Here is a 25,889-nt window from a genome sequence, read left to right on the forward strand (position 1 = left end):
GCTGTGGGCGCAAACCCAATAGAGTCTCAGCGAGCCCAGCGGCACTCACCTGTGGGGAATGCTGGCTTCCACCTGGAGAAGACCAGACTGGCTGACCACCCTGAGTGTGGGCAGTCCGTGTGCTGCACAGAGGGGCGGGCCACAGCAGACAGCCTGCACCCTGCTTTCATGATGTCGGTCAGGGAACTGTTACCACACAGACTAGACACGGCCCCCCTGGAACCCCTCCGTTGACCTGCAGGGAATTCACTTGAGGGCAGCTCAGCTCCTCCCATGCCTCTGCCACGGACCCCAGGCACTGCCTGCTGGCCTGGTAGGACTTTTGCTCCAAAGCCCAGTGACTAATGCAGGAGCATGGAGGACCCACTGCCAGCATCCTCTGAACGAAGAAGCTGCTCCCTCCCTCCCAGCCTTGGCCCTAGCAGGGGAAGCTCCTGAGTTGGAGGCGTCTGGGACTCTCTGGCTTTGACTTTGGTTATCATAACTGATGGCTCTCCAGACAGAGGCCGGCCCCACCCACGACCTGGTTAATCATTTCATCTAACGTGGTTTGTGTCAGCCTGGTGGGAACATCTGCTGGCAGCCTCAGCAGCCCGCACAGTCAGTTCTAGGGTTCACAAGACCTGCTTGGTGAGGAAGATGGTGGCATGAGGCAGAAACAGCAACGTCTTCGTGGTTGTGAGGCCTGAAACCACACGCTCCTATTGGCTGTGTAACATTGGGCAGGTCACTTCATTTCTCGGAACCCCAACTTTCTCATCCTTAAAATAGAACAACTACCTGCCTCTTTAGGGTGTTGTACAAATTAAACGTTGCATGATAAAGTCCTTCGTTAACCTGTGTCTGCACACGTGTGGAGTATGGTCACTGTAAGTTTCATTACTGTCAGGATTAAGAAAGAACGAGATCAGTCCCTTGTAGGAATTAATTTTCTAGCAGTGAACATGAGTTTGCATTAACAGAGCTGTGCACTTGTCTTTTGAACGTGTACGGGTCTCAACCCTGAGGCTGTACCCTTGTAGGAAGGCTGGCCTTCATCACAGGTCCTCCCAGCCCTGGAGTACCAGGAAGCTGTTTTTGAGAGACAGGTCTGCAGGTCTGACTCCAGGACAAGTCGAGGTTAACAAAGTTAGAATGAGAAGCAACTTCCCAGAGGGCAGCTGAGGCCTCACAGGAGGCCTGTGTCAGAATGTCCACTTTAATTAAACTATTTGCCTGCCTGTAGCCTGATTTCTTTTGCACGTGGTCTAATTTCTTACAGCTGACCTAAGTGACGCTCACACACCACCCTGCAAGGCAAGAGTTTTTAATTTGAAGCTTCGACCATTAGGAAAATTCATGGATGGGCTTCAGGGGGTCTGTGAGTCCCTGAATTGCACGCCAAAGTTGTGGGTCCGTGCACATCTAATACCATGCTGGTGGCACCAAGAATTGCCACCTGGAAACACAAGTCATTCGTGCCAAAGGGCTTTGGGCCTTATGGACTAAACTCCCTTAAAAATCTCACTCTGTGAGACAGCTTCTGGCCTGGTAGAGTCATCAAGGCACCTCCAGACAATGTGAGAATCTCACTGAGTTTTATTTCTCTTTCTCTAGAAAAGGGCTAGTAACAAATTTGAGACTTTCATAGAAGACTTTCATACTCAGCTGAGTAGCAGCCATGAACTTCAGCCCAAGGTGAATGCGTTCACTGCGTCTTCACCTTTGTTCCTATTGGAGTCTCAAAATATCCTTGGGAAGAACATGAGACAAGTAACATCACTATTCCAGTTTCACTGATAAGAAGAAGAAGGTGCACAAAATTTAAATGATTTGCCCAGAGGATGTGGCTAGTTTTTACTCGAACCAGCTCTAAAACCCTAACTCTCAGCCAAAGCGTTTTCCATCGGAAAGGAAAAGGGGGAATTTTCCATTTCCCAAATTAATTATCCCAGTAGATCAAGAGACCCTTCAGGAGACCTAAAGTCAACTTGTGAAGATTCACAGTGTTAATTTCTGCTTGTCTGAACTTCCACAGGGAAGAAGGGAGCCACAGCCAGTCGTGGTAAGCTGATTAAATAGGCATTTTGCGAGCCACCCACCAACATGAGGCCAACTCTATCCTGCTTTTTAGTATTCCTGTCGTTGTGTAGTCCACTCCCACAGGGAATCAGGCCTGACCCCTGTGACAACAGAATACTGCAGACGTGACAGTGCGTTACTCCCAAGGCTTGGTCATTAATGGTACTGCAGCTTCTGTCTTCATCTCCTGGCCAGATGGCTCCTTCTATGGGAAGCTGGCCACCATGTTGCAAGGATGTTGAGGCAGCTCCATGGAGAGGTGCGTGCTGAGAGGAGCTGAGGCCTCCCACCAGCAGCCAGTGCAATTCTCCAGCCATGTAGGGGAGCCACCATGTCAGTAAATCCTCCGTCCTTGTGTTGGTCCCACCCATGACTATGGACACAGCTGACACCTGACTGCAACCCCAAGAGAGACTCTCAGACAGAATTTCAGCCAAGGCACTCTCAAATTCCAAATCCAAAGTAACTGTGAGCAATCGTAAATGATTGTTGTTGTTTTAAGCCACTAAGTGTTAGAGTGATTTGTCACACAGCATCAGATAACTAATACAAATCACATCCACCCCCCAAAACTCTGCCAGCACCCGCATAAGTGCTTCTGCAGGACACCCCTTTCTGTCAATATGGAATAGGCTGGGGCATACGTGACCCCCAAGATTGGGCACAGACTCTGAACCGTCTGACGTAGGTCACTGGTTCCTAGTCCCAAGCATCAAATCCCCACAACATCGGGAAGGGTTCACAAATGGCAGGAAGAGAGATGGTAGAAAAATTCCTGCAGACACTACCCAGAGTCCACCCTAGTACTACTGCCCCTCTTTCTTAGAATTGGAACCCCCAATTTTTAACTGGGCCTATGGTCGTCCAGAATAAAAACTGTTCCAGCCTCTTCGCTGAGCCTAACTTCTGGCCACTGAGACATATGGTGACATGGCAGCTGCCAAGACGCTTCCTCAAAAGGCAGCAGGGACGCATCCTTGGTCTTATCTTCTCCCTCCTCCCTCTGGGATCCTGAAGGCCCAGCAGAGCCTTGGTCTACAAGGTGGAAGCTCTGAGTCAAGGGTGACAGAGCAAGCAGATGCCGCCTGGGCTTCTGGCAGGTGGGCACACTATACCAGCCCTGGTGTCCCGCACTAGAACTCTCTATCTTCTTTATCTTGGCCTTGTCTGTGTTTTGCAGTCAAATTTGATGCCAGCTAGCACACTGCACTGTGAGGGCTGAATTACACAGGACAGCGGCTTGATCCGAGGGCCCAGAGCCTCTCACTGCAAAATGCTGCGTAGTTGGCAGTTATTCAGGACAACTAAGCATTTGCATTGGACACAAGGCAGATGACTGCGTCCATTCACTCCAAAGATCACAATAGCCACATTAATAATAATAATTAACATTTGTGAAAAGCCTGCTCTATATCAAGCACTGTGCTAGCATTCTGCATGGATGAACACATTTAATCTTTGCTACAATTAACACATTTCAGTCTACAACTACCCTATGAGGTTGGGTTGCCATTATTTACATTTGGCGGACAGGAAACAAAAGGAACAGAGAGACGCCGTCACTGGCCCCAGACAACAAAGCCAGTCAGTGCTCAGGAGGGAGTCCTGACACCACCAGCCCCCTCTCCAAAGGGAGGCTCTTAGCAGGTCCCAAACCTGAGTCTACCCACATCTGGGCACAGCGGATGAACTGTGCGACCTCCATGTGTTTGAGTCATAGGCTTGGCCTTGGCAGGTTGATTTGTTTGGGCTGAAAGAGAACAAAGAAAGGCTTTCTGCCCAGGTGCCTAGAGAGGTGAGCAGGGGTCGCTGGTCTGCCAGAGGCTCTCCAGCAAGAGCTGAAGAACTCACTTCCTGGGAGACAAAGGGAGGGTTGGCTTGACCTGGGAGGCAGGGGGCACTCTCTGTGGCCCAGAGTGAGCGCCATGCAGTCTGTCCAGAGAAGCTTTCAGATCTGGAGCCACCTGAGCAGCCCAGGGTCTGCAGCAGCCTCCTGCCGGTCACCACAGCTGGAACCTGGGGGCTGTGGAGGGCTCCGAGGTGGAGGATGGTCCCATATGTCTGGCGGATACCATGGAAGCAGTTGTCTGACCTGAGCCAGTCACACAAAGGAGCCAATTTCCAGCTGTGTGGGAGTCCCTGAGTCCAGGCACACTTGGCAAGCAGCCCTCGGAGGCCAGTGTCCTAGCCTGAGATGGCAGGGGGCAAAGTTAGTGAAATGTAGGTCGTCCGTGGTGGTGAGTCCCACTGTCGCCCAGAGGCCAGTAAGGTCAGCAAGCAAGACTCTCCACTGTAGCTGGTTCAGCTGGATTTCACTGCCAGTATTCCCTATGGGTATTTTCAACATTTTTTTTTAGACGGAGTCTCACTCTGTCGCCCAGGCTAGAATGCAGTGGTATGATCTTGGCTCACTGCAACCTCCACCTCCTGGGTGCAAGCGATTCTCCTGCCTCAGCCTCCCGAGTAGCTGGGACTACAGGTGTGCACCACCACACCCGGCTAATTTTTGTATTTTTAATAGAGATGGGGTTTCACCATGTTGGCCAGGCTGGTCTTGACCTCAAGTGATCCTCCCGCCTCGGCCTCCCAAAGTGCTGGGATTACAGGTGTGAGCCCCCAAGCCCAGCTCATAAATATATAAATATGATGAATTCATTGACTAATAGAGAAACAGGCCGCACGAATGTCTCCAAATTCTGTTTTTAACTGCACCAAGACTGCTGGAGTTTTATGTTTCAGATATATTAGCAGATGTGGGCTTCTCCAAATAGCCATTTTTATGGAAATCTTAATATTGTCTGAAACTCAATTGTTCTGTGAATGAGATGTTTACTCACTTGGCAGAAGGAGGCAGAACTAATCCACTGCTTGGGGTCCTCTTCTATGACTGCAGCAACCGTGGGTTTTGATGACCTTGAGCTGGACTTCGATGACCTTCTCAGTGGCATGCTGGCATCGGCCTTCCTAATAGAAAACAAAAGGAGAGAAAAACAAAAGAAAAGAAAATCCCGACCCATGGAGTCTGTCGATCTCTGTGGTGTACGTGTTTCCGCCACGGCCAATGTCAAACACCCGAGCTGCCGTCACTGAAAGTGGAGTTGGGAAGCGAAACCCCTTCCCGCTCATTTCCAGTGAGTAGGTGTGACATTCTCCATCAGGCACCGGCTGACACCGGTTAACTCCGGCTGACACCGGTTATTAGTCCACGGGGCAGGGGTTCTAGGATGGCCAGAGAATGCTACCCAAGGAGTTAACAAACGCACACCCTCCATCCTGAACACGGTTTCTTCTGTGGCATCGGCAGGCACTTCCACAAATGGAAACTGACTTTTTCCTACCCAAATGACAAGCTCCTGGGGTCAGGGAGACGGTGTATTTCCCCTGTACCTCACCCCTCCTTCCCCCATCAACAGCGCCTGGCTCACGTGGCAGTTGTGAGCAACTGGAGGGACACGGACAGAATGAATTGCAAGAGGATGTGGGGGTCCTAGCTCCACGTTGGGTGGGACCACCCCATGTTTCCATGCTCCTGGAATCCCACCCTGAAGCTGAACTACACGCCCCCACTCCTAGAGCACTTTCAGAGACCACAGCCTCAAGGAATTCTACTGAGTTCAGCAGCCGGCAGAGGCTGCCTGGGGAGCACAGTGGAAGTTAAATGCCATGAAGAGAACGTCCTAGGCCCCCAGACTCTGGGGTCAGGAGTCTCACATTGCCACGCTGCCGGCTCAGGCATAAATTATCAGTCTTCATACATATCAGAGCAGGCCTCAGCTGCTAGCCCTCTACACCAGCCCTGCAAACATTTCTTCAATTATTCATCACCAGGCACAGGGGGCTAGTCCACTACTTCAAAAGTTACATTGTTTTAAAGCATCAGTTACAGCAAAGTTTAGGGCTGAGCTCCCAGGCCCGGACACTCCGCCCCCCAACCCTGACCACCCTAGTCTTTCTCTCTCTCTCTCCAGTCATCTCTCTTTCTCTCCTCTCTCTGTCCACTCTATCTCTGTCCCCATCTCTCTTCTCCCCTTCTCCCTCCCCTTCTCCCTCCCCTTCTCCCTCCCCTTCTCCCTCTCCTTCTCTTCTTCTCTCTCTTCTTTTGTCTTTCCCCCATCACTCCCTCGCTCCTGCCTTCTCTCCCTCCTTGTCTGTCCCCGTGCCCTCCCCTCCCCATCCAGGCGGGTGGTCAGGCCTTGGTTAAGGCTGGGTCATCCAGAGAGGAGGGGAAGCCTGGTGGAGCTCCTAGCGCTCAGCAGACCAGACAGACTTGGAGAAGGAGATGGGAGCAGGGAGCAGGAGGGAGGGTGCAGGGGTGCCCCTGCCATAACAAAGCACCCCAAACCCGAGACTTCAACAACAGAGTTTTATGATCCTATGCTTCTGGAGACTGAGGTCCGAGATCAAGGTGTGGGCAGGGCCAGGCTCCCTCTGAGAGCACTAGGGAAGGGCCTGTCCCCCGACACTGCGCTCTCCCTCTAGGGGTGGTGGGGGGGGCTCCCTGAATTGTGGCTGGGTCTCTCCACACTCTCCGTGGCACTCTCCCTCTGTGCGGGTCTGTCTCTGTCCTAATTCCCCTTTTTCGTAAGGACAGCAGTCATAGGGAGTTAGCGCCCACCCTGCTGACCACATTTCAACTTGATCACCCCCGGTCAGACCCTGCCTTCAAGGAAGGTCCCATTTGGAGGCGCCACGGGTTAGGGCTCAGCAGGTGTTTTGAGGAGCACCATTCCAGCACAACAGCAGGGCCTCCTGGGTGGGAGGAGGAAGGAGCGGCTGGGGCGGGAGGGCCTGTGTCTCTGAGGCAGCTTGCGGCTATGGAGTAGATGGCCCCGTGGGTGAACTTGGGATAGGGCCTTCCTGTGTCCCTGGTCCTCCCAGGAAGGGCCTCCTGGACTCTCCAGGGCTCTGTCCTTCCTGATGGTGTCAGCTGTGCTGCAGCCTGGTCTGCAGGGTGAGTCACTCATGCCTGCCATACTTGGGCTTGTGTCTTTTGTTTTTTTGAGACGGAGTCTCGTTCTGTCACCCAGGCTGGAGTGCAGTGGTGCAATCTCGGCTCACTGCAACTTCCACCTGCCTGGTTCAAGCAATTCCCTTGCCTCAGCCTCCCGAGTAGCTGAGATTACAGGCGCATGCCACCAAGCCCGGCTAATATTTTTGTATTTTGTACTAGAGATGGGGTTTCACCATGTTGGCCAGACCGGTCTCAAACTCCTGACCTCAGGCAACCCGCCCGCCTCGGTCTCCCAAAGTGCTAGGGTTACAGGTGTGAGCCACCGCACCCAGCTTGTTGTTTATACCCCAAATGAGCAATCTCGAGAAAACAAAAATAAAGCCCCCGTCTGAGACTGTGAGTTAGGTTTCTGAGGAGATGCCCTGTAAACTGTGGATGTCTTTCCCAGGCCCTGGAGGCCTAAGACAGCAGGCTGAGGAGTACAGCTCAGGAGGTGGGAGCAGGGAGGGCTCAGCTGGAGCTGGGGGGATGCGACACCCTGGAAAAGCCCTGACATCGGAAGCAGCTCCTTGAGGCTGCTGGAGAGGAGTTGGCGAGACCTGGAGCCGGCAAGGTGGTGGGACTGGAGAGATACCGATGGGCTTGAGGCCAGGAAGGAGGGGAAGACATCTCATCCCTGACTCTGCAGGACAGAAGCTCCAGCCACTGCAGGCTCCACACCGCAGCCCCGCTGCTCCCTCTGGGTGCTCCCACCTCATGGAATACCTGTTTCCAGAGCTCGCTGATGCCCGGCCACCACACCCCTCAGGCTCCAGACACTGCCCGGCTCTGTCCTCGGTGAAACTTCCTGCCTGTGGTCTTGTTCTCTCCGGCAGGACCACCGCTCTCCAAAGTGACCACCGGCTACTCTCATCCGTGAGGACGTGCTCCAGGGACAGCAGTCAGCTGGTGGGCGCCTTGCACACTGCCCTGCTGCTGTGGACAGAAGCACAGTGTAGAATAACAAACAGGCATCGTGATGGCTAATTGTTCATGACAATTTGGCTAGGCCACAGTGCCCAGATATTTGGTTACACATCACTCTAGATGTTACTGTGAAAATATTTTCTAGATGAGGTTGACATTGAAATCAGTAGATGCTGCATCAAGCAGATCACCCTCCATAGTGTGTGAGTAGCTCGTCCAATCAGCTGAGGCCTCCAGAGAAAAGACTGACCCCCCCAAAGAAGAGGGAGTCCTGCCAGTCCACGGCCTTTGGACCCGAGCTACAGCACCAGCCCTTCCTTGGGTCCCCAGCCTGCTGGTCTACCTTGCAGATTTTTACCAGCCTCCACAACCACATAAACCAATTTCTCTTCCTTTTTCTTTTTTTTTTTTTTGAGACAGCATCTCACCCTGTCACCCAGACTGCAGTGCAGTGATGCAACCTTGGCTCACTGCAATCTCTGCCTCCTGGGTTCAAGCAATTCTCCTGCCTCAGCCTCCCGAGTAGCTGAGATTACAGGCATGCACCACCACACCCGGCTAATTTTTGTATTTTTAGTCGAGATGGAATTTCACCATGTTGGTCAGGCTGGTCTCGAACTCCTGACCTCAGGTGATCCACCTGCCTCCGCCTTCCAAAGTGCTAGGATTACAGGCATGAAAACCAGTTTCTTAAAATTAATCCCTCTCTCATATATGTGAGAGAACCACCCTAACGGTTCTGTTTCCCGGAGAACCCTGACTAAAACAGCTACTCTTGGATTAATGAGCTGCCACTTAGATAGTTTTATTTAAGATCAGGACACGCACGCTCATGTGGCTACACTGAGTAAAGTAACCAGATGTATTAAACCACAAGGGCCAAAGGGAGTTTGGTGGTGATGTGCATGTAGGAGCAAGTGAACTAAAGCGGCTTCGATCAAATGACCAGCAGGGGGCGCTGTGGGCCAGAAGGGGTGAGCGTGGAACCCGCCCCTGCGAGGGAATGAAGGACACGGCAGTGGCCCTGGCGTTCAAGAACAAGCCCGTCACGTCTGTGGCTGCTGGCAGGGCAAGGTCGGATGGCAGCTCAGGCCCTACGGCACCTGCGGGAACCCAGGAAACACCCACGTCTTGACTGGGGCCTGCACAGGCAGAGCTGAACCCTCAGACAGGAGCAGGGTGAGGCATTTTCCACGCCAGGCCTTTCCAGCTTCCGTCGCGGCCTCGCGGAGATTGGCGGGGCCGTGGGCGTCCCACGGTCTCATCCCCTGCCTCCGAAAGAAAGAACTCAAGTAAGGACAGACGGTGCATTCGCCTGTCACCTCTGCTTGTAGGCAGCAGTTTTCGGGCGCGGCAGACGTTTCTGTCCTGGGCACTGTGGGATGTGTGGCAGCGTCCCTGACCTCCGCCCACTAAATGCCAGGGGCACCCCACCCCGCAGGTCACTCTGTATTGTATCCCACAACGCCTCCACCTGTGGAGTGAGAACCCCTGTCCTGGGCCTGCCAGAGAAAGAAAGCAGCTTAGGGAGACTTGAGAGTCACATGCAGACACAAAGCAGCCCTGCCCCATTGCCCGGCTGCAATGTCACCTGCGGCACGCACACCGGAGCAAGGGAAGAAGGTCAGGGCAAAGTCATCCTCCTCATCCTACAAGATGCAAAGGAGGCAGAGAGATTAAGGGGCCAGCTCCAGGCCAGACAGACCACAGGAGTGGATCCAAGGCTAGACCTGGGTCGGGGTGCCGGTCACTTTCTTGGATTCTTCCTCCATAAAAATTGTTTAAAATTATATTTTATGACTGCGGTGATATAAAGATGATATTATTACTGTTATGTTAGTAATTATGGTTATTAATGTTATATGTTAAAAGCTTCTTCAATGTAAACATTAATTTTTTTCTTTAGATTTTAAGGGAAATTAAACGATGCTCCCAGCCCCTTACAGTGGTTATGGGCCCTGGATACTGAGCCTCCCGGGCTCAGGACGAGCCAGCCCTGCCCTCCACCTCTTCCCGCTCTGAGCCTCCTAGGGACCCACTTCAGGCACAGCAGCTGGGGCCGAGCTGCACCAGCGCCTCCCATACAGCTCAGGTCCAATTCCCGGAACCAGCTTCACGACTGCCCATCAGACCCGGAAGCAGGTGCTCCTGAGAGCAGCCGATCTTTTCTCATGATTAGTGTTAAGTAGACGCACTGTGTTGAACAGCAGATCTCTGGAACCTACTCGTCGTGCATAATGGAAACTGTATTCTACCCCTGCTTCCCCTCCTCCAGCCCTGGAGACCCCCACCCTCCTCGCTGCTTCTATGAGCTTGACTGTTTCAGATTCCCTGTAGACGGGAGACCGTGCAGTGTCTGCCTTTCTGCTTACCTCATGTAACATAATGTCCTCTGGGCTCACCCATGCTGTCACTAATGACCGGGTTTCCTCTTTTTCATGGCTGAGTAGTACTCCGTGGTGTGGTGATGGCCCGGACTCTTTATGCATTCATTTGTTGATGGACATGGAGGTTGCTTGCACTACTTGGCGATTGTGAATAGTGCTGCAATGAACTTGGGGTGCAGACACCTCTTCAAATTACTGACTGCAATTATTTTGGGTCAATACCCAGCATTGGGATGGCTGGGTGGTAAGCACTTCTATTTTTAAATGTTTGAGGAACCTCCGCAGCATTCCCCATGGTGGCTGCCCTGGTCTACTTTCCCACCGACAGTGTGCACAAGGAACACCTGATCCCACTCTTCCACACCCCTTCCCCATCTGAACCCTCTTCACACCCCTGATCTCTGCCAGGGGAGGAGACTGGGTTGGGGGTCCGCCTTCCCCCACTCACCCTCTTTGTGACCTTGAGCAACCACCTCGGCCTCCTACCCTGTTCTTCTTGGGACACGAAGGCTTGGGGCAGACAGTGGCGAACGCATTTCCCACTCTACCTGTTTGGGTTCCTACGCTTTTCCCTGGCCCTGAAAGGCAGCACTGCCACCCTTTCCACTCCTGCAGGGAGATCTGCCACACGAAGGGGAACGGATGTGAAGCAAACAGGCGACAGGGTCACCTGCCCTCCCAGACATCCTTCCACAGCGGGGAGGACGGAGGAGAGAGGGAGGGGCACACCCTGGAAGCTGGGGAAGGTCTCATTCCTGGTTGGCAAACTCTCCCCTTCACACCCACCCTGCAGGAGGTGGCCCTGCCAGCCCTCCCGGGGCCACTGTGGCTGCCATGGGGCCTGCATTCCCAGGTCCTTGGCTGCCCCTCCTCCCTCCTGTCCTGCCCCACCCATGCCTGGGGGGCCCACCTGTGGCTCTACTGGAGCTGCCTCGCTGGTTCTTTCACTCCTGTGAGAAAGATGCTGCCCATTCTCAGGCATCAAACCCCAGCCTCCAAGTCCTCTGTGGAGCAAGAGAGAGAATTTGACTGGAAAAGTGATTTTCAAACCCAGTATCTTGACCCACCAGTGACCCCTCCCGAGGTGGGGCTCAGGTGACCTGTGGCCAGTTGGGCTTAATGTACAAGTGAGTTGTATGTTGTCTGGAGGTGACAGGGCACCCCTCCAATTTTATAACGCCACTGTCACCTGCCTTTCAGCAGAACCCCAGAGGCGGGAGAGAGTGCGTTGATTTCTCCAGCATGCAGGAACCACTCACGGCATGTCGACCCTGGATGGGTGGACAGGGTTTCCTCATTCACGGCGGCCCTGCTCACCTGCAGTTTCTCTTCCTGGAAAAAGAGCACAGAGCCCCAGGCATGGGCTATCACAGCTGATTAACCCATGCACGCCCCAGATGACAAGGAGTGATGGTAAGAACATTCAAGAACATTCTAGAACATTCTGGAGCATTCACAGGGTGGTGGGACATGCACCTTACTCTTTACATACATTAGCTCTAAATCCTCACAACAGCCTTGGGGTAGATTTAAATTTTGTTATTTTCTGGGCAAGGATCAAAGTTCAGCAAAGCTAGGATGGGACTGGGACGTCCCTGAAACTCTAGGACATGCCAGACGTCCTCATGCAGCTCACACCCCATGCAGAGCAAGGGGCGGCCCAGCGTCTGGGATCCCTTTGTCATTGCAGGAATCACAGTGACATGATGTCAGGGATGAAGGAGGGGTCGATGCAGGCCACCAGGGAATGTGTGCTATTCTCCTGAGCAGCATGATGGCTGCAGAGGCAGAAGGACAGTCTGCCCTTTCGCCTTCCCTGTTTTGAAGACTGGGGGGCTGAAGAGAGACCAGGAACACATTTGAGTCAAAAGGACTCACGCAGAGGTTTGGAAGAACTTGTTAACGACCTTCCTGGTGCACCTAACTGATCACTGTGAGATCTTCAGCTCCCTGACAGTCTGGGGGAATACAAGGCAGAAGGAAAGAGCAGAAACAGTGAGTGCTGCATTCTGGACACCACTCCCAGATCAGGATCCATCACTGAAGGCACATGGCTCAGAAAGGTGGGAATCCGGTGGTAGTGGAGGTCCTGCACCCCTGGCTTCCCCACCCTGGGGCCATGCCAACCTCGGCTTCCAGACCCTCCGGCTGCATACCTGGGGCCTCCCCACGCCCACGCCCACCCATCTCCCTTCCCTCTTCCTGGGCCCCCTTCCGGCTCCCTGTGTGGTCACTGCAGGCTCCAGGCTCCTGCCTGGGGTGTATGGCCCACGGCTGCCCCATCCTCAGCTCACGGAATCTGCGACTGTCTTTCTCTTCCTCAGGGGTCTCTGACACCCACCTTGGTAGGAATCCTGGAGGTGCCGGGGACCACCCCAGGCCTGCTGTTGACTCGAAGGGCAGGGACAAGCACTAGGGTCATCTCCGCACATGGAGAAGTCAGCGTGGTTTGTAGAAGCTGCAGCTGGTCCAGCTCCTCCCTTGAGCTCTCTCCTGCCTGGTCTGACCCACCTGTCTCTGCCGCACCTCCTACCCCAGCCTTTCCAACCAGTCACAGCCTCTGAAACAAGAGTGCCCGTGCCCCTGCAGGACTGGGCACACAGTCTGCCGCTGCTCTGAAGGCTCTAACCGGGGGCGCTTGCACCCCAGCTCCCTCTCTGTCTCTCCCTCCTCCCTTCCTTCCTTTTCCCCCCTCTCTCCCCTGCCTGCTTCCTTCCCTCCCTCTCTCTTATCTCTCTCTGTCCCTCACCCCTTCCCAGACTTTGAGTTAGCCCACCCCCTACCTCTGAATATACAGACCCTGGAGTCCCTCGCAGGCAGCCCTGGCCCACCTGCACCTCCTCCGCCCCTTCTCTCTCTGGCACCTACACTTCTTCTGGGTTGTGCCCTAAAGCCTGACTGTGGGAGTGAAGCCCCGCCCCGCCCCTACCTCGCCTTGTCCCCACCCTGCCAGGCCCTGACCTCTGCCGCAGGTGCTTGTCCCTGCCAGGGACTGCCCCATGGCCTCAGCACCGAGGGGCCAGCACTGGGACAGGACACGGAGCACTGCCCAGGGGACATTCGTGTCCCCACTTTCTAACCCAGGAAATCCCGGGAATCCCTGGCTGGGAGCCCCCCTTGGTTTGCAGCGTTGTGGGGTCACCGCCTTGTCAATTCCTCGCACAGACCCGAGGGCGCCACTACACTTAGCTTCATTTCCCATCTCCACCCCTGGAAACTGGGGTACCCCACACCAGTCAGGAAACAGCACAGCCCTGGTCCCGAGGTCCTTCATGCTCCCCATTCCTGCCACCACCTTGCTGGCCCCGCGCCATCACTGCCTCCAGCTCCTCAGGTGCCTGGGAACTCTGGGACCTCCAAGAGTCAGGTAGTCTGTCTCCCTGGGCCGGTGTTTTCACTCGGGTGCTCGTCTCCAATGGCCCCAGCCACCCCAGACTCAGTTTCTCCTTGTGGGCTGCCCCCGCCTCAGTCCACTGTCTGAGTTCCCTGTGACACCTTCCTGGGAGCACTGAGTTCCCTGTGACACCTTCGTGGGAGGACTGAGTTCCCTGTGACACCTTCCTGGGAGCACTGAGTTCCCTGTGACGCCTTCGTGGGAGGACTGAGTTCCCTGTGACGCCTTCCTGGGAGGCACTGAGTTCCCTGTGATGCCTTCGTGGGAGGACTGAGTTCCCTGTGACGCCTTCCTGGGAGGACTGAGTTCCCTGTGACGCCTTCCTGGGAGCAATGCCCCTGTCCTTACCTGAGCAATATCTTCAAGTCAGGCCATCTCATAGGTGCTGAACAGACCCCGGACAAGCTGCTCCGGTGATGGGCAGTGGCTGGGTGGGGTGGGGTGCGGTGGGGTGCATGGGAGGGTCCCACCCAGCACACAGCAGGTGGCAGAGCAGGTCTCAAATTCCATTCCAGGTCCTGTGAGGTCCAGCTGCATCCCAATTCCAGGCTCTTCCAAGCGTCCCGTCCCCTTGCCAGCATGTGAGGAACCTAAGAGTCCATTTTGCTACAAGAATCAGGCTGAAACCATCATCTGGTGATGATGTATCACATCATCAGTATCAGATTCTGTAATAAATATGATTTTGTCCAACTATGAACTTTGTGACCTAAAGGCTAAAAGGAAAATTGGAGTAATAAAACAGACATTTAAATAAAACTCGAGAGATTTAAGGGAAGTTGCAGGAAGACCGGAAGTAATCACGGTCCGGGGTGTGTAGGAAGATTGCCTCCAACATGGGTCTGCACACGCCTACGCAGCTGGCTGGGTGAGCCACAAATGCGGGGCCCTGGCCACTCCTCGCTCTGGCCACTTCTCACGATTCGGCTTGTGGCGAGTCACCTTGAGTAATGGGATCATGCCTTTCTTTGGGCCAAAAAGCCACCCGATTCTGCTTGCTAGAACATGACTTACCCTCAGCTATCCCCGCCCTGTGATGCCACCTGCCAAATGAGCAGCATCCACCCGGGCAGCTTGCACCACCCCAGGCACCTGGGGGCCGGGGAAAGTGACACAAATATGCAATGGTCATGCTGCCTGCTGTGTGGGGAGTAACAAGGTGCCCAGTCTCTGACCAGGGATCTCATGTCTTCTGCCAGCATCTATGCAGCAGTAGCAGGTCTGTAAAGCAGGCAAAATCCCATCCCAGACCCAGCACAGGGCTGCCCTCAGGACCAATCTCACCTGAGAATAGGGAAAGGGAGGGCTGGACACAGTAGCTCACGCCTCTAATCCCAGCAGTCTGGGAGGCCGAGGCAGGTGGATCACCTGAGGTCAGCAGTTTGAGACCAGCCCGGCCAACATGGTGAAACTCCGTCTCTATTAAAAATACAAAAATTATCTGGGTGTGGTAGTGCATGCCTGTAATCCCAGCTACTCAGGAGGCTGAGGCAAGAGAATTGTTTGAACCCAGGAGATGGAGATTGCAGTGAGCCAAGATCACACCACTGCACTCCAGCCTGGGCAACAGGGCGAGACTCCTCAAACAAACAAAAAAAAGAAAACAGGGAAACAGACAGCCAAGCCACCTGGAGAGGGTGTGAAGACAAGCCCCTACCCCAGCAGCGGTGAGGCCAGGATGGGCCCACACAGGTGAAGAGGAGAGTGGACGGGGGCCTGGCCCAGGGTGGAGGTGGGAGTGCGCCGAAGTGTGTAGGGACAGGGGCTGGCTTAAGTCGCCATAGTGAGAAGGTCATTATCCAGAGCAGAGTCCAAGGGCACTGCTCGACGGCCATCCCAGCTGGGTGCTAGGAGACGGGGCAGGGGCAAGAGTGACAGCGAGTGGGGCTGCTTGGCCTGAGCCTTCCGGGCCCTGTGGGAGGGTGGCACTCCCTGGCCACTGTGGTTGAAGAACCATTTCCAGACACTGCCCTGTGATGGGAGTCGTGGGACAGACCCTGAGCTGGAACATCTCAGTGGTTGTTCCACAGCCTCCAGTGTCTCTTTCTCTCAGCCACAAAACTGTCAGCCATCCCGATGGTGACTCGGTCAGTCTCTCCCAGAGGAGGCGGAGTAGAGCCTCCAGCCGGCACTGGGGAGCAGGGAGCACACGTGAGAAGGAAACCCTGGTTAAGGCTCTGAGCCCTGCAGGTCCCTTGTCACTGCAGCGTTTGCTAGGTTGTCCTGACTGACACAGCGAGTGTAGGCATGACCTGGGAAGCCAGAGACAGCCAGCAACTGTCAGGTCACTGAGGCATTTAACCAGTGTCAGAAGGAAAGAGAGGCCCGGAATCTCACAGTTACTCCGCAGCCCTGTGTACCTGGGAACACTTGTTGCCGGTGTAAACGACAGCCGGAGACCTCCCTCCCAGAATTCTGGGCCACGTGGCATCCTTGCCGTGTGCAGTCCAGCCTCCTCATTCTGCTGTGGGAAAGAGCTGAGGGTACAATTCAGAGCTCCCCTTACTGTTCATTCACTCATTTATTCAGCAAATAAGCATTGAGCATCTGCCCGGAGCACAGCACTGCAACACAAACTAGAAACGAACAGGCAAAGAAGATACTGTCCTTCTCCACAAGGAGCTCAGAGGCCAGTGGAGAAAAATCACACCAATGGAGTCACCGTGGATTTATGGGCAGGAATGATCCGTACGGGCAGGGACAGCGACACAGGCAGAGAGCTGGCTCGCCCCAGCCATGTGAGGGCCCAGCAGGGCGGTGAGCCGGAGGGGCTGGGGGCACCCAGAATCCCACAACCTGCCACCATGGGACAGCCTGGTTCACTTCTGTTGGAGAAAAAGTTGCTTTTTTCCTCCAGAGCAGGAATTTGCCATCACCCCGTCCCTCGCTGACCTGTGCTCCCGGAGGACTGACGTGTAAACGGGAGGGCTGCAGTGCTGCGCGGAGGCTGTGGGGGCTGCTGGCCTAGAGGGTCCTCCAGGAAGACACGCTCTGCAGAAGCCTCTCTTCTTTGCAGAAAGGGTTCTCTCTGGGCTCCTCTGAATCAGACACTGATAAATTGGGCTAATCAAGAGTCATAACATTAGCAGAACGTATTTGGGCCTGTCCCTCTGTCGAACATGTTCAGAATGTGATGCCTGGTTTGCTAAATATCTTTCCTGCTTTGTGTAAACTGAAGAGTCAAGCGATGCCTCTCCCGCCCCTTTTCCTCTGAGATTGGAAGGCATCCAGGGCCCTCGCTCAGGCCGTGCCTGGGGTCAGCAGGGTGTATAGGGCTTGGGCTCTGCAGAGGGATGGTGGCCCCGTGTAAGCATCTTTCCTCCAGAGACACCTGGATGCGGAGTCTTCATGACGCTCTTTGGAGAGGTCCTTTCTCACTACGCTGGCCTTAACGACTCACCAATCCACCTGCGATTACGTGGCAAAGGATTTAAACATGAGCACAAGGCCCCTGGCCTGTGGTGCTCCGGGGGCCCCACAGCTTCACACAGGAGCCCCGTGAGCCACTGTCTCCACTCATGTGATTCTCTGACCCAGTCCTCAGAACAAAGATGGGTCTGGAGCCAGAACGCTAGCTCAGGAGGCCCTGGAACCCGTCCATGTGCCCATGCCCATCTCTCCCCATCAGTTCTCAGAGGCTGGGCACAGACGCACAAAGAGATGCTGCCCGTTTTCATGGAAACTGCAGGTACCCACATCAGACCAATGGACAGGTTCCTCCATGAGTCAGCCCTGCTCCTGCCACGGGGGTAGGGCCAGAAGACATCACAGAACGCACAGCCTCAGCCCTGGTGATGCTGCTCCCTGGCACTGCAGGGACCGGAGAGGGACAGCCACGGGAAGGGTTTGTGTCACCTGCTCCCACGTCTCAGTAGGATGACCACAGGAGGTGGCACCAGGGAGGCACCCCACTTCCAGGAGCAAAAAGCCCAGGCATTTCTCAATGGGTGTTGGGGCCTCCAAGGCCCGGAGCATGTTGGGGAGAGGGGAAGCCGGTGAGGAGACTCCCACAGCTCCATGTATGGTCACCACGCTAGGATTCAGCAGGAAGAGAACCGCTTTTCAAACCGGACCCTGGCTTTGGAAGTCAGACCCCTGCACAAATCCTGACTCACTCCTTCTCCTGTATAACGGGGTCTGGAGAAACTACTTAGTGACTTTGTGCCTGAGTCTCCTCATTCGGAAAGTGGGAATTACATCCCCTGGCACACAGGGTTCCTGCTGTGAGAGTTCATTCAATCCTGACTAACATGAATGTCACCTGTAGCCACTTGTCAGGTGGTTTGGAGCTGGGAGGCCAGCCCTGCCTTCCTGAGAGGGACGGTCATTCCCAGCTCTGATGCTAAAAATGGGGTCCCTGACGCACCGTGGAAGGCCAAGACCTGGGTGGCATGAGAGCCAGATGGGCCCCTCTGACTCCCCACCTGCCGCTACCAGTTCACGCCCCAGCATCTGTGCCCGGCGCAGCCCTGGGCACTGAGCACAGTGTGGCAGCGCTCGGCACAGAGAAGCGGGCCCCTGTGCAGATGGATTCCAGTGGGGACAGACCGACAACACACATGAGAAATCTATTGCCTGAGAGGGTGACTCACGCAGAGGGAGAGCAGAGCATGTGGAGGGGCTGGGCTGCGGTGGAGGCATCATTCCCATGGAGGAGTCCGGGGAACCCTGCTGAGAAACTGGAGTCTACACAAAGCCCTGAGGGGAGGGAATGCATGGTACAGATGCCTGGGAAGGGGGCTCCAGGCAGAGGAACCCCAAGTTCATGGCCCGAAAGGAGTGCCTCCCCAGCACAACCCCAGAATGCCAGGGAGCCCTGTGTAGCCAGAGTGGGGCGGGGTCAGAGGAAGAGGCTCTACCTGTCCATCCCTCCTGCTGGGTGGGAGCCCCTTGGAGGCCACAGGGCTGCACCGTCTCCTGGCTCTGTGCACACCCACCACAGTTTCCTGTTGTCTCAAGGGGCCACCACAGAACCACTCCGTCCCTGTGGACTTGCCCAGATGGATGAGTGCTTGGCACCCACAACAGGCAGATAGCAGGTGCCGGGTCTAGCAGTGTGGTCAGAGAACATCTCTGCCCCTTCTCAACACAGGCCAGGCTCCGTCTCCAACCTATGCACCATCCCTGCAGCCCAGGAGGAGCCCATGCTGGCACCAGCATCCCCACACCCACATTCCTCTTGGCCCGGGCCCCACTGCAGAGCTTGGACTGCTGGACCCTGGATTAGCCACCCAGTCAGAAACTGTCCCTGTGAACTTTATAAAGTTCATCAGGGCTGAGGGGAGGAGGAGAAAGGAAAATAGACCAAGCTGCAACACACTCAGCATGAATCACTGGGTCAGCCTGCTCTGCAGTCCTTTCCTCGTCGCCATTTGCTGCCTCTCACCCCAGAATCACGTAAAGCCTGGCACAGATTACAGATGCCTTGAACTGCTCTATAGACAACAAGTTGAAATTACGAAATGTTAAGTTTTGTTAACATTTCTCCGAGATCTCCTTTCAGGTCCTGTGTACCACTGCAACTCCTGACGCCAGCTGGTCTGAAGGACTCTGTGAGAAGCTGAGTCCCCAGCAGAGAATGCAGTTTCCACCTACTGATGACTTCATCCTCCTCACCTCGAACAATCAAGCACCCCAGTTTTCCAGTCCCTCACCCTCCTTAACAACCCAGCCCAGAACTCCCCAGGGAGATGGATTTGAGGGTATCCTCCCATCTCCTCACTTGGAGTCCTGCCACCACGAAACTCTTTCTCTGCTGCAAACCCTGCTGTCTTGGTGCATTGGCTTGTGATTGCACAGAGGGGCTATGACCTGGTGGCCTTGTAACAGTCAGTCCTGAACTTCAGCCCTATCCTATAGTTTGGCCCAAGATCCCTATGGTGTCCAGCCTCCAAGCTGGTCCCCTGAGATCCCCCTCCTGGTGCTCACCCTTGTGGAGGCCCCTTCCACAAGGCACAAGGGCTGGTTGGAGTGGCCAGCAGTGACCACATGTCAGTGCTGAACTGAGAGGAGGTAATAAGAGACTGTGGCTTCTAAGGCTGGTGCTTGGTCTTTCCCCACTCTCCTCTCTTTCTCTCCATCTCTCCTTTCCTTTTCTTTCTCCCCAGTCTCTGTCTCTCCTGTGTGTGTGTGTCTCTGTCTGCCTGAATGTCTCTCTCTCATCACTAACTCTGGGGAAACCCAGGTGCCACTTAGGCAGAGGGCCCTGAGCAGCATGTCTTGCAGAGCCCTGAGATAACTGCAGCCCCTGCTGAGAGCCTGACTGCAAACTCCCAAGACAGCCTGGGCCAGAGCCACCCAATCAAGCCTCAGCCAGATTCCTGGCCCTCAGACACTGGGAGATAATAAGTGTTTGTGGTGTTAAGCTTCTAAGTATTGGGGTTGTATGTTACACAGCAATAGGTAACTAATACAATCCCAAATGCTAGTCACCTGCCTCCCCTAACACACAGGAGACCATCTTTCTGGACAGCCTCATTGGCCCCATGAATTCCCTGGGCCTGGCCCAGAAAGCTGCCCTCAGGGGCTGGAGAACTGAGACACTTCTGCAGGTCCCTGTGGGCCTGAGCACATCCTTGAGGCTCCAGTTCTCTCTCAAACCCCAGCCCAGGGATCACATACAAAACCAAAGGCCTTTACTTTTAATTCTAGAAAATTGCAAACTGCAGCTCAATGACCAGCAGCACAGCGGCTTGATATCAGATAATGGAATCTGAGCAGCAGCTGATGTTAATCTGATTGTTCCCGACAGCCTGGGCAGGGCCAGAGAAACAGGCTGCGGGTCCCTGCACCTTTTATCTGCAACACGGGGTCAGGTTTTGTTCTTGTCATCGGGCCATGTCTTCCAGTGTCATCAGCTCAGCACTCCATGGTCAGCACATAATGACGTTTGTTTTTCTTGCTAATTGCTCTTGGAGTGGTTTCCATTTCCCCAGCTAGACTGAAATCTTGTGGCCCCAGAAAGTGTCTTTCTGTGAGTCTCACACAGAAAGGAGTGTACGGTGGGCTGCCTCTCTGTACTACCCTGTCTTGTGCCTAACCAGCTGTCCACCCGAGCACTATGACCACAGATAAATAACCTGCCATGTGACAGCAAGTTGCTAGATTCAGCACTTCACTCGCCTGTTTCCTGATTATAGATCTCTGGCTAACGACACCATCTTGCACACTACAAGAATGTGGAGTAGGCTGGGCACAATGGCTCACACCTGTAATTCTAGCACGTTGGGAGGCTGAAGCAGGTGGATCAACTGAGGTCAAGAGTTTGAGACGAGGCTGGCCAACATGGCGAAACCCTGTTTCTACTAAAAATACAAAAACTTAGCCGGGTGTGGTGGCAGGTGCCTGTAATCTCAACTACTCAGGAGGCTGAGGTGGGAGAATCACTTGAACCTGGGAGGCAGAGGTTGCAGTGAGCCGAGATAATGCCATTGCACTCTAGCCTGGGCAACAGAGCGAAACTCCATCTCAAAAAAAAAAGAAAAAAGAAAAAAAGTGGAGCAATGACCATAAAGAGTGAAGCTGACACTGAGAAGTGCTGGCAGCCCCTCCAGGGACCAGGTGCGGCTCATCAGCACCCTCGGGTCTGAGCTTTTGAGCTGAGGCCTTTCCAAGCCTCAAGGGAGCAGATGGTAGAAGAAAAAAAATGTTAAACCCCCAAGCTGGAGGAAAATGGGTTTGCCAAGAAAACTCCTTCCAAAATTGTGTCTCCAACACGACCCTGTTGTCTTTGACAGCAGAGACATTTCTGTACAGCTTCCCTCCTATTTAGACACACAGCGATCTCAGGAACAGCTGAAGTGAACTCGACATCAGAAATATAAAATCAGCAGGGACACAAGTGGGTCTGAATCACAGGAAAGTTTTTTCACGTGCCAAGGACAATTGAAAGCACCTGCTTTTGAATTTGTCAACTGGTACAAATTGGTTTTTGGCACACACAGAAATGTGACAAATTTCTACAGCTGCAAAAACGACCTCTATGAGGCAGGACAGAGACAGAAGGCGGCTGGCGTCCTTGGGTGGGTTCTGAGCCCTGTTCACCCCTGAGAATCTCCCCCCGGCTCCTGTGGCCCCTCCTCTCAGCCCTGCAGCGGCCTCTCCCCACCCAGCATTGCTCTCTGTCCGCCAACTTACGTTTCTTGAACAGTTTTTGGAAAACATTTCTGGGCAGTGGAAGGGGTGCATCTCTTCCCAATCATTCAGGAACCAGCGCTGTGACCCTGGACAGGTCGCAGGAACCTCTTGGGCTTCAGCCAAAGGGAAATGAGATGGTCGGCCAGAGGGTCCCCAAGAGGCCAGACCTGTGAAACCCAGACCAGGCGATGTGGCCACAGGTTCCCAAGCAGCGGAAACTCTTAGGTCGGCCTCCGCAGTCCGAGATCTGAGCGCAGCGGAACTGTCACGTGGCCAGCACCTGGGCTTCCCCTGGAGCTGCTCAGGAACGCAGAGTTCAGGCCTTGTCCCCTGCTGAGCGTGAACTGGACCGGCCCGGGGAGGCCACTCCTCAGGCCTTCAACCTGTCATCCGAGAGCCGCCAGCAGATGGCAGCAAAGGCCCAGCTCTGGCCCGGTCTCCGCGGCCTCCCGGCTGGGCTGGGCCCTGGTGCCCGGAGGAAGATTGCACGCGCTGGGGCTGTGAGTTGCAAAGGCACCCTGAGGAGTCCCGGGAGGTGAAAACACTTCCCGGGCTAGCGTGGCGCCGAGAGGGGCTGCGAACCAACTCTTGGCTTCCTCTTTAGAGGAGAGACGGAGCGGGGTCCGGGGGACTGGGGGGACACTCGGACAGGCTTCGAAAGAACCAGTGAGCCAGCCAAGGGCAGCGGGAGCCGCAGAAATCAGCTAGGAGAGAGTCGCGTGCAGGCTGGCGGTGAAGGGAGCTCCGGGGTCAGGCTCGGGTGCGCCGCGAGGGATGGGGGCCCCCCGGGGGGCCGTGCTCCCCGCATTCCCACCACGGCGCAGGGGTCGGGTGCCCTGCTCGTCGCTCTCCACCCAGCGCCGGGCCTGCCTCTGGAAGCCCCACAGGTTCTCTGGGGCCTTTGGTTCCAGGGGGACCCAGGAGAGCAGCAGCTTTTGTCCGTGGGGGTCACGGTGATCTTCCCAGACACAAAATCAGTGCCTAGGAATTGCGGAGTGCCCATCAGCACACGGAGAGAGGGTGGCCTTTGGGACTTTTGTGCAGCTCGCTCAGGTGACAGGAAGTCAGCTCCGAGCCCTGCCCAGCCCCAGCCGCCTCCTCCCAGCAGCTTCCAGGGCTGCAGCTACTGCAAGAAGCCAAAGGGGAACCCGTCCCCGGGGCCCTGGGGACCGGCAAGAGGAGGCGGGTAAATGGACTTCACGGGCGGCCTCAGGCAAAGCCAGGGAGGATCCGTATCCTGGTCAGCTCCGCAGCCACAACCCAGCTCCAGGGGCCAGGGGGCCCAGCAGCGGGCGTCTGCGTTTCCCAGTCCTGGCGGCCGCAGCCCGAGATCTAGGTGTGGGCAGGGCTGCTTCTGCCTGGGGCCTCTCTCCTCAGCTTAGCTGCCGTCTTCTGCCCGTGCCCTCACCTGACTGTCCCTGCGTGCACGGCTGTGTCCTCCTCTTCTTGTAAGGACACCAGTCCTGCTGGATCAGGGCCCACCCACATGACCTCATTATACCTTAATGGCCGCCGCAGAGCCCCCAGCTCCGCATAAAGCCACATTCTGAGGTCCTGGGAGTTCAGCCTGCAACTGATGAATCTGGAGGACACAATTCATTCAGCCCACAACCCTCACGGAGGCTTTGCTCAGGGCACAGCTAGCAGAGTGTGAGTCGCCCAGCACCAGCACCACACCGTGGTGGGCGGGGGTAACACCCCGGGCTCCAGGCCAGGGAGCCCAGCTGCAGTGCGGGTGCTGCTGAGAGCTGGAGAACGCTGGGGAGACACGTGGCCCGGGCTTCCCAGGCCTGGCTGGCTGCACTGCCCCCCACCCCTGGGGGCCTGACTTAGCAGGTCTTAGGGGTGTCGGAGAACCTACTTTTAGCTTGCCCCCAGGTACCTTAAGACCAGGAGGAGGATTTGGAAGATCCCACTTTGTGCTAATTTCATCTAATCCTTGCCATAGGCCTATTAGAGGTAAGAAAACAGCTACAGAGATTGAAGAAAAATTCTCAAGATCACTTTAAAAGTACATTTACCATTCAAACCCAGGGCCATGTGGCTTCAGAGTCCCTGCTCTGAAACCCGTGCCAGCATTCCATTTCCAGACCAGGATGGTGAGCACCCAAGCCCCAGAGAACCCGTGGGGGTTCCAGAAACAGGCCCAGGCCTGGGTGGAGAGGCAGTGCCAGGATGACTGACACTGCACAACCTCAGCCCAGGACACCTGCAGCACACCTGACATCTACATGACCTAGCCCACGACACCTGATGTCCACCTCAGACCAGGACACCTGCAGCTCAGCACACCTGACATCTACATGACCTAGCCCAGGACACCGATGTCCACAACCTAGCCCAGCACACCTGACACCCCCTATAATCTCAGCCCAGGACACCTGCAGCCCAGGACACCTGCAGCCCAGGACACCTGACACCCACACAACCTCAGCCTAGCACACCTGACACCACATGACCTCAGCCCAGGACACCTGCAGCCCAGGACACCCAACAGTGCCCCACCTCGAGCAAAGGTGATGCTCAGAGCACTAACAGCTTCAGGATACAAGTCACCCGCTGGGGCTGCCCACGTTGGGCTGGAACAGCCCCCTCCAAGCTCCCCCATGCCAGGTCTTTGGCTCCCCTGGTGCCGGATTATGCCAGATTATGAGGTGATATCAGTGGGTGCGGATGCCCAAGAGAGGGGCTCATGCAGCACTACTACAAACTGGTGTGGGAGGATTTCCATATTTCAATATTGTTTCCACAAATCAGGGCTCCACAGCGCCGGCTGCTGACTCCCAGCCATTCTTAGATCAAACTTCTAGGCTCTTAGTATAATAAAACACAAGTGACAGAAGTGTCCCCAGAGATCCTCCACAGGGTACGGCTGGTGTTACAAGTGGATCCCAAGTCTCCTCATCCCCAAAGTGCCATTTGACCAGGGGGGCCCCTCACAACAGCCTGCAGCTTCCCTTTTCCTCGCCTCCATCCTTAGCCTTCCCAGGCCATCCCTTCCTAACACCAATCCACGAAACTATGTGTTGCTCAGGTCCCCGTGTCTTGGCTCAATAGGTGACTCCATAACAAAAGCGTTGCGTCTTTAAAGGTGCCGTCATTTCCTCTCCGTGTGTGCCGGCAAGACAGGCTTGGAGGCTGGGATCAGGGCCTGGGAACAGATGGGCCGAGTGGGGGGCAGGCGGGGGCAGGCGGGGTATGCCCAGCAAGAGCAGGGGACACTTACGTAAGAGGAAAGCTGTCCTGGGCGCCCCAGGAGGGTCCTGGCTCAGGGCCCTGCATGTCGCCGGCAGAGAGAGATGGCTGGTGGGTGGGAAGTGTCACCTGAGCCCCTTGCTCTGTCCACAGGCCCAAGTTAAAGGACACCCAGCACTACCTGCTGTAACAGTGGCTAAGGGCACGACGTTGGAGCCTGTACCTGGGGCAGACCGTGATCACACGACTGAAACCACTGTGCTCTGCCTTCCTCTGCTGTGGAAGGGAGGAGGTGACAGCACCTGTCTCCTGTCAGCATTCTGAGGATAAAGTGGGTGTGTCTATGCACAGGACTTAGCTCAGGATCTGGCACGGGCAAGCACAGTGCAAGCACCTGTCCTAACTCCGCACTGTTTCCCATCATTACTATTTATTATTATTATTCTCATTCCTGTCCTTGGCTAATGGGCTGTGATGGCTGGAACAGGGACAAGGTGCAGGCATTGGAAGAGAAGCACACTTGCTCTGGCCTCTGTGTCTGATCGTGAATTGGTGTTTCTGAGATTCAGCCTCTGGATAGTGCTTCTGTGCACTAACCAGTCTCCACAAGCCTAGTAACCAATCTTCAGATGACTAGTAATCAGTCTGCAGATGGCTAGTAACTGATTGTAACCAATTGCCAGATGGCTAATAACCACTCTTCAGATGATCAGTAACCACATGATGACCAGTAGCCAATCTCCAGATGACTACTAACCAGTCTCCAGATGACTAATAACTAACCAGTCTCCAGATGGCT

Source organism: Colobus angolensis, unplaced genomic scaffold (assembly GCF_000951035.1).
Source record: "Colobus angolensis palliatus isolate OR3802 unplaced genomic scaffold, Cang.pa_1.0 Scaffold2, whole genome shotgun sequence".
Lineage (NCBI taxonomy): Eukaryota > Metazoa > Chordata > Mammalia > Primates > Cercopithecidae > Colobus > Colobus angolensis.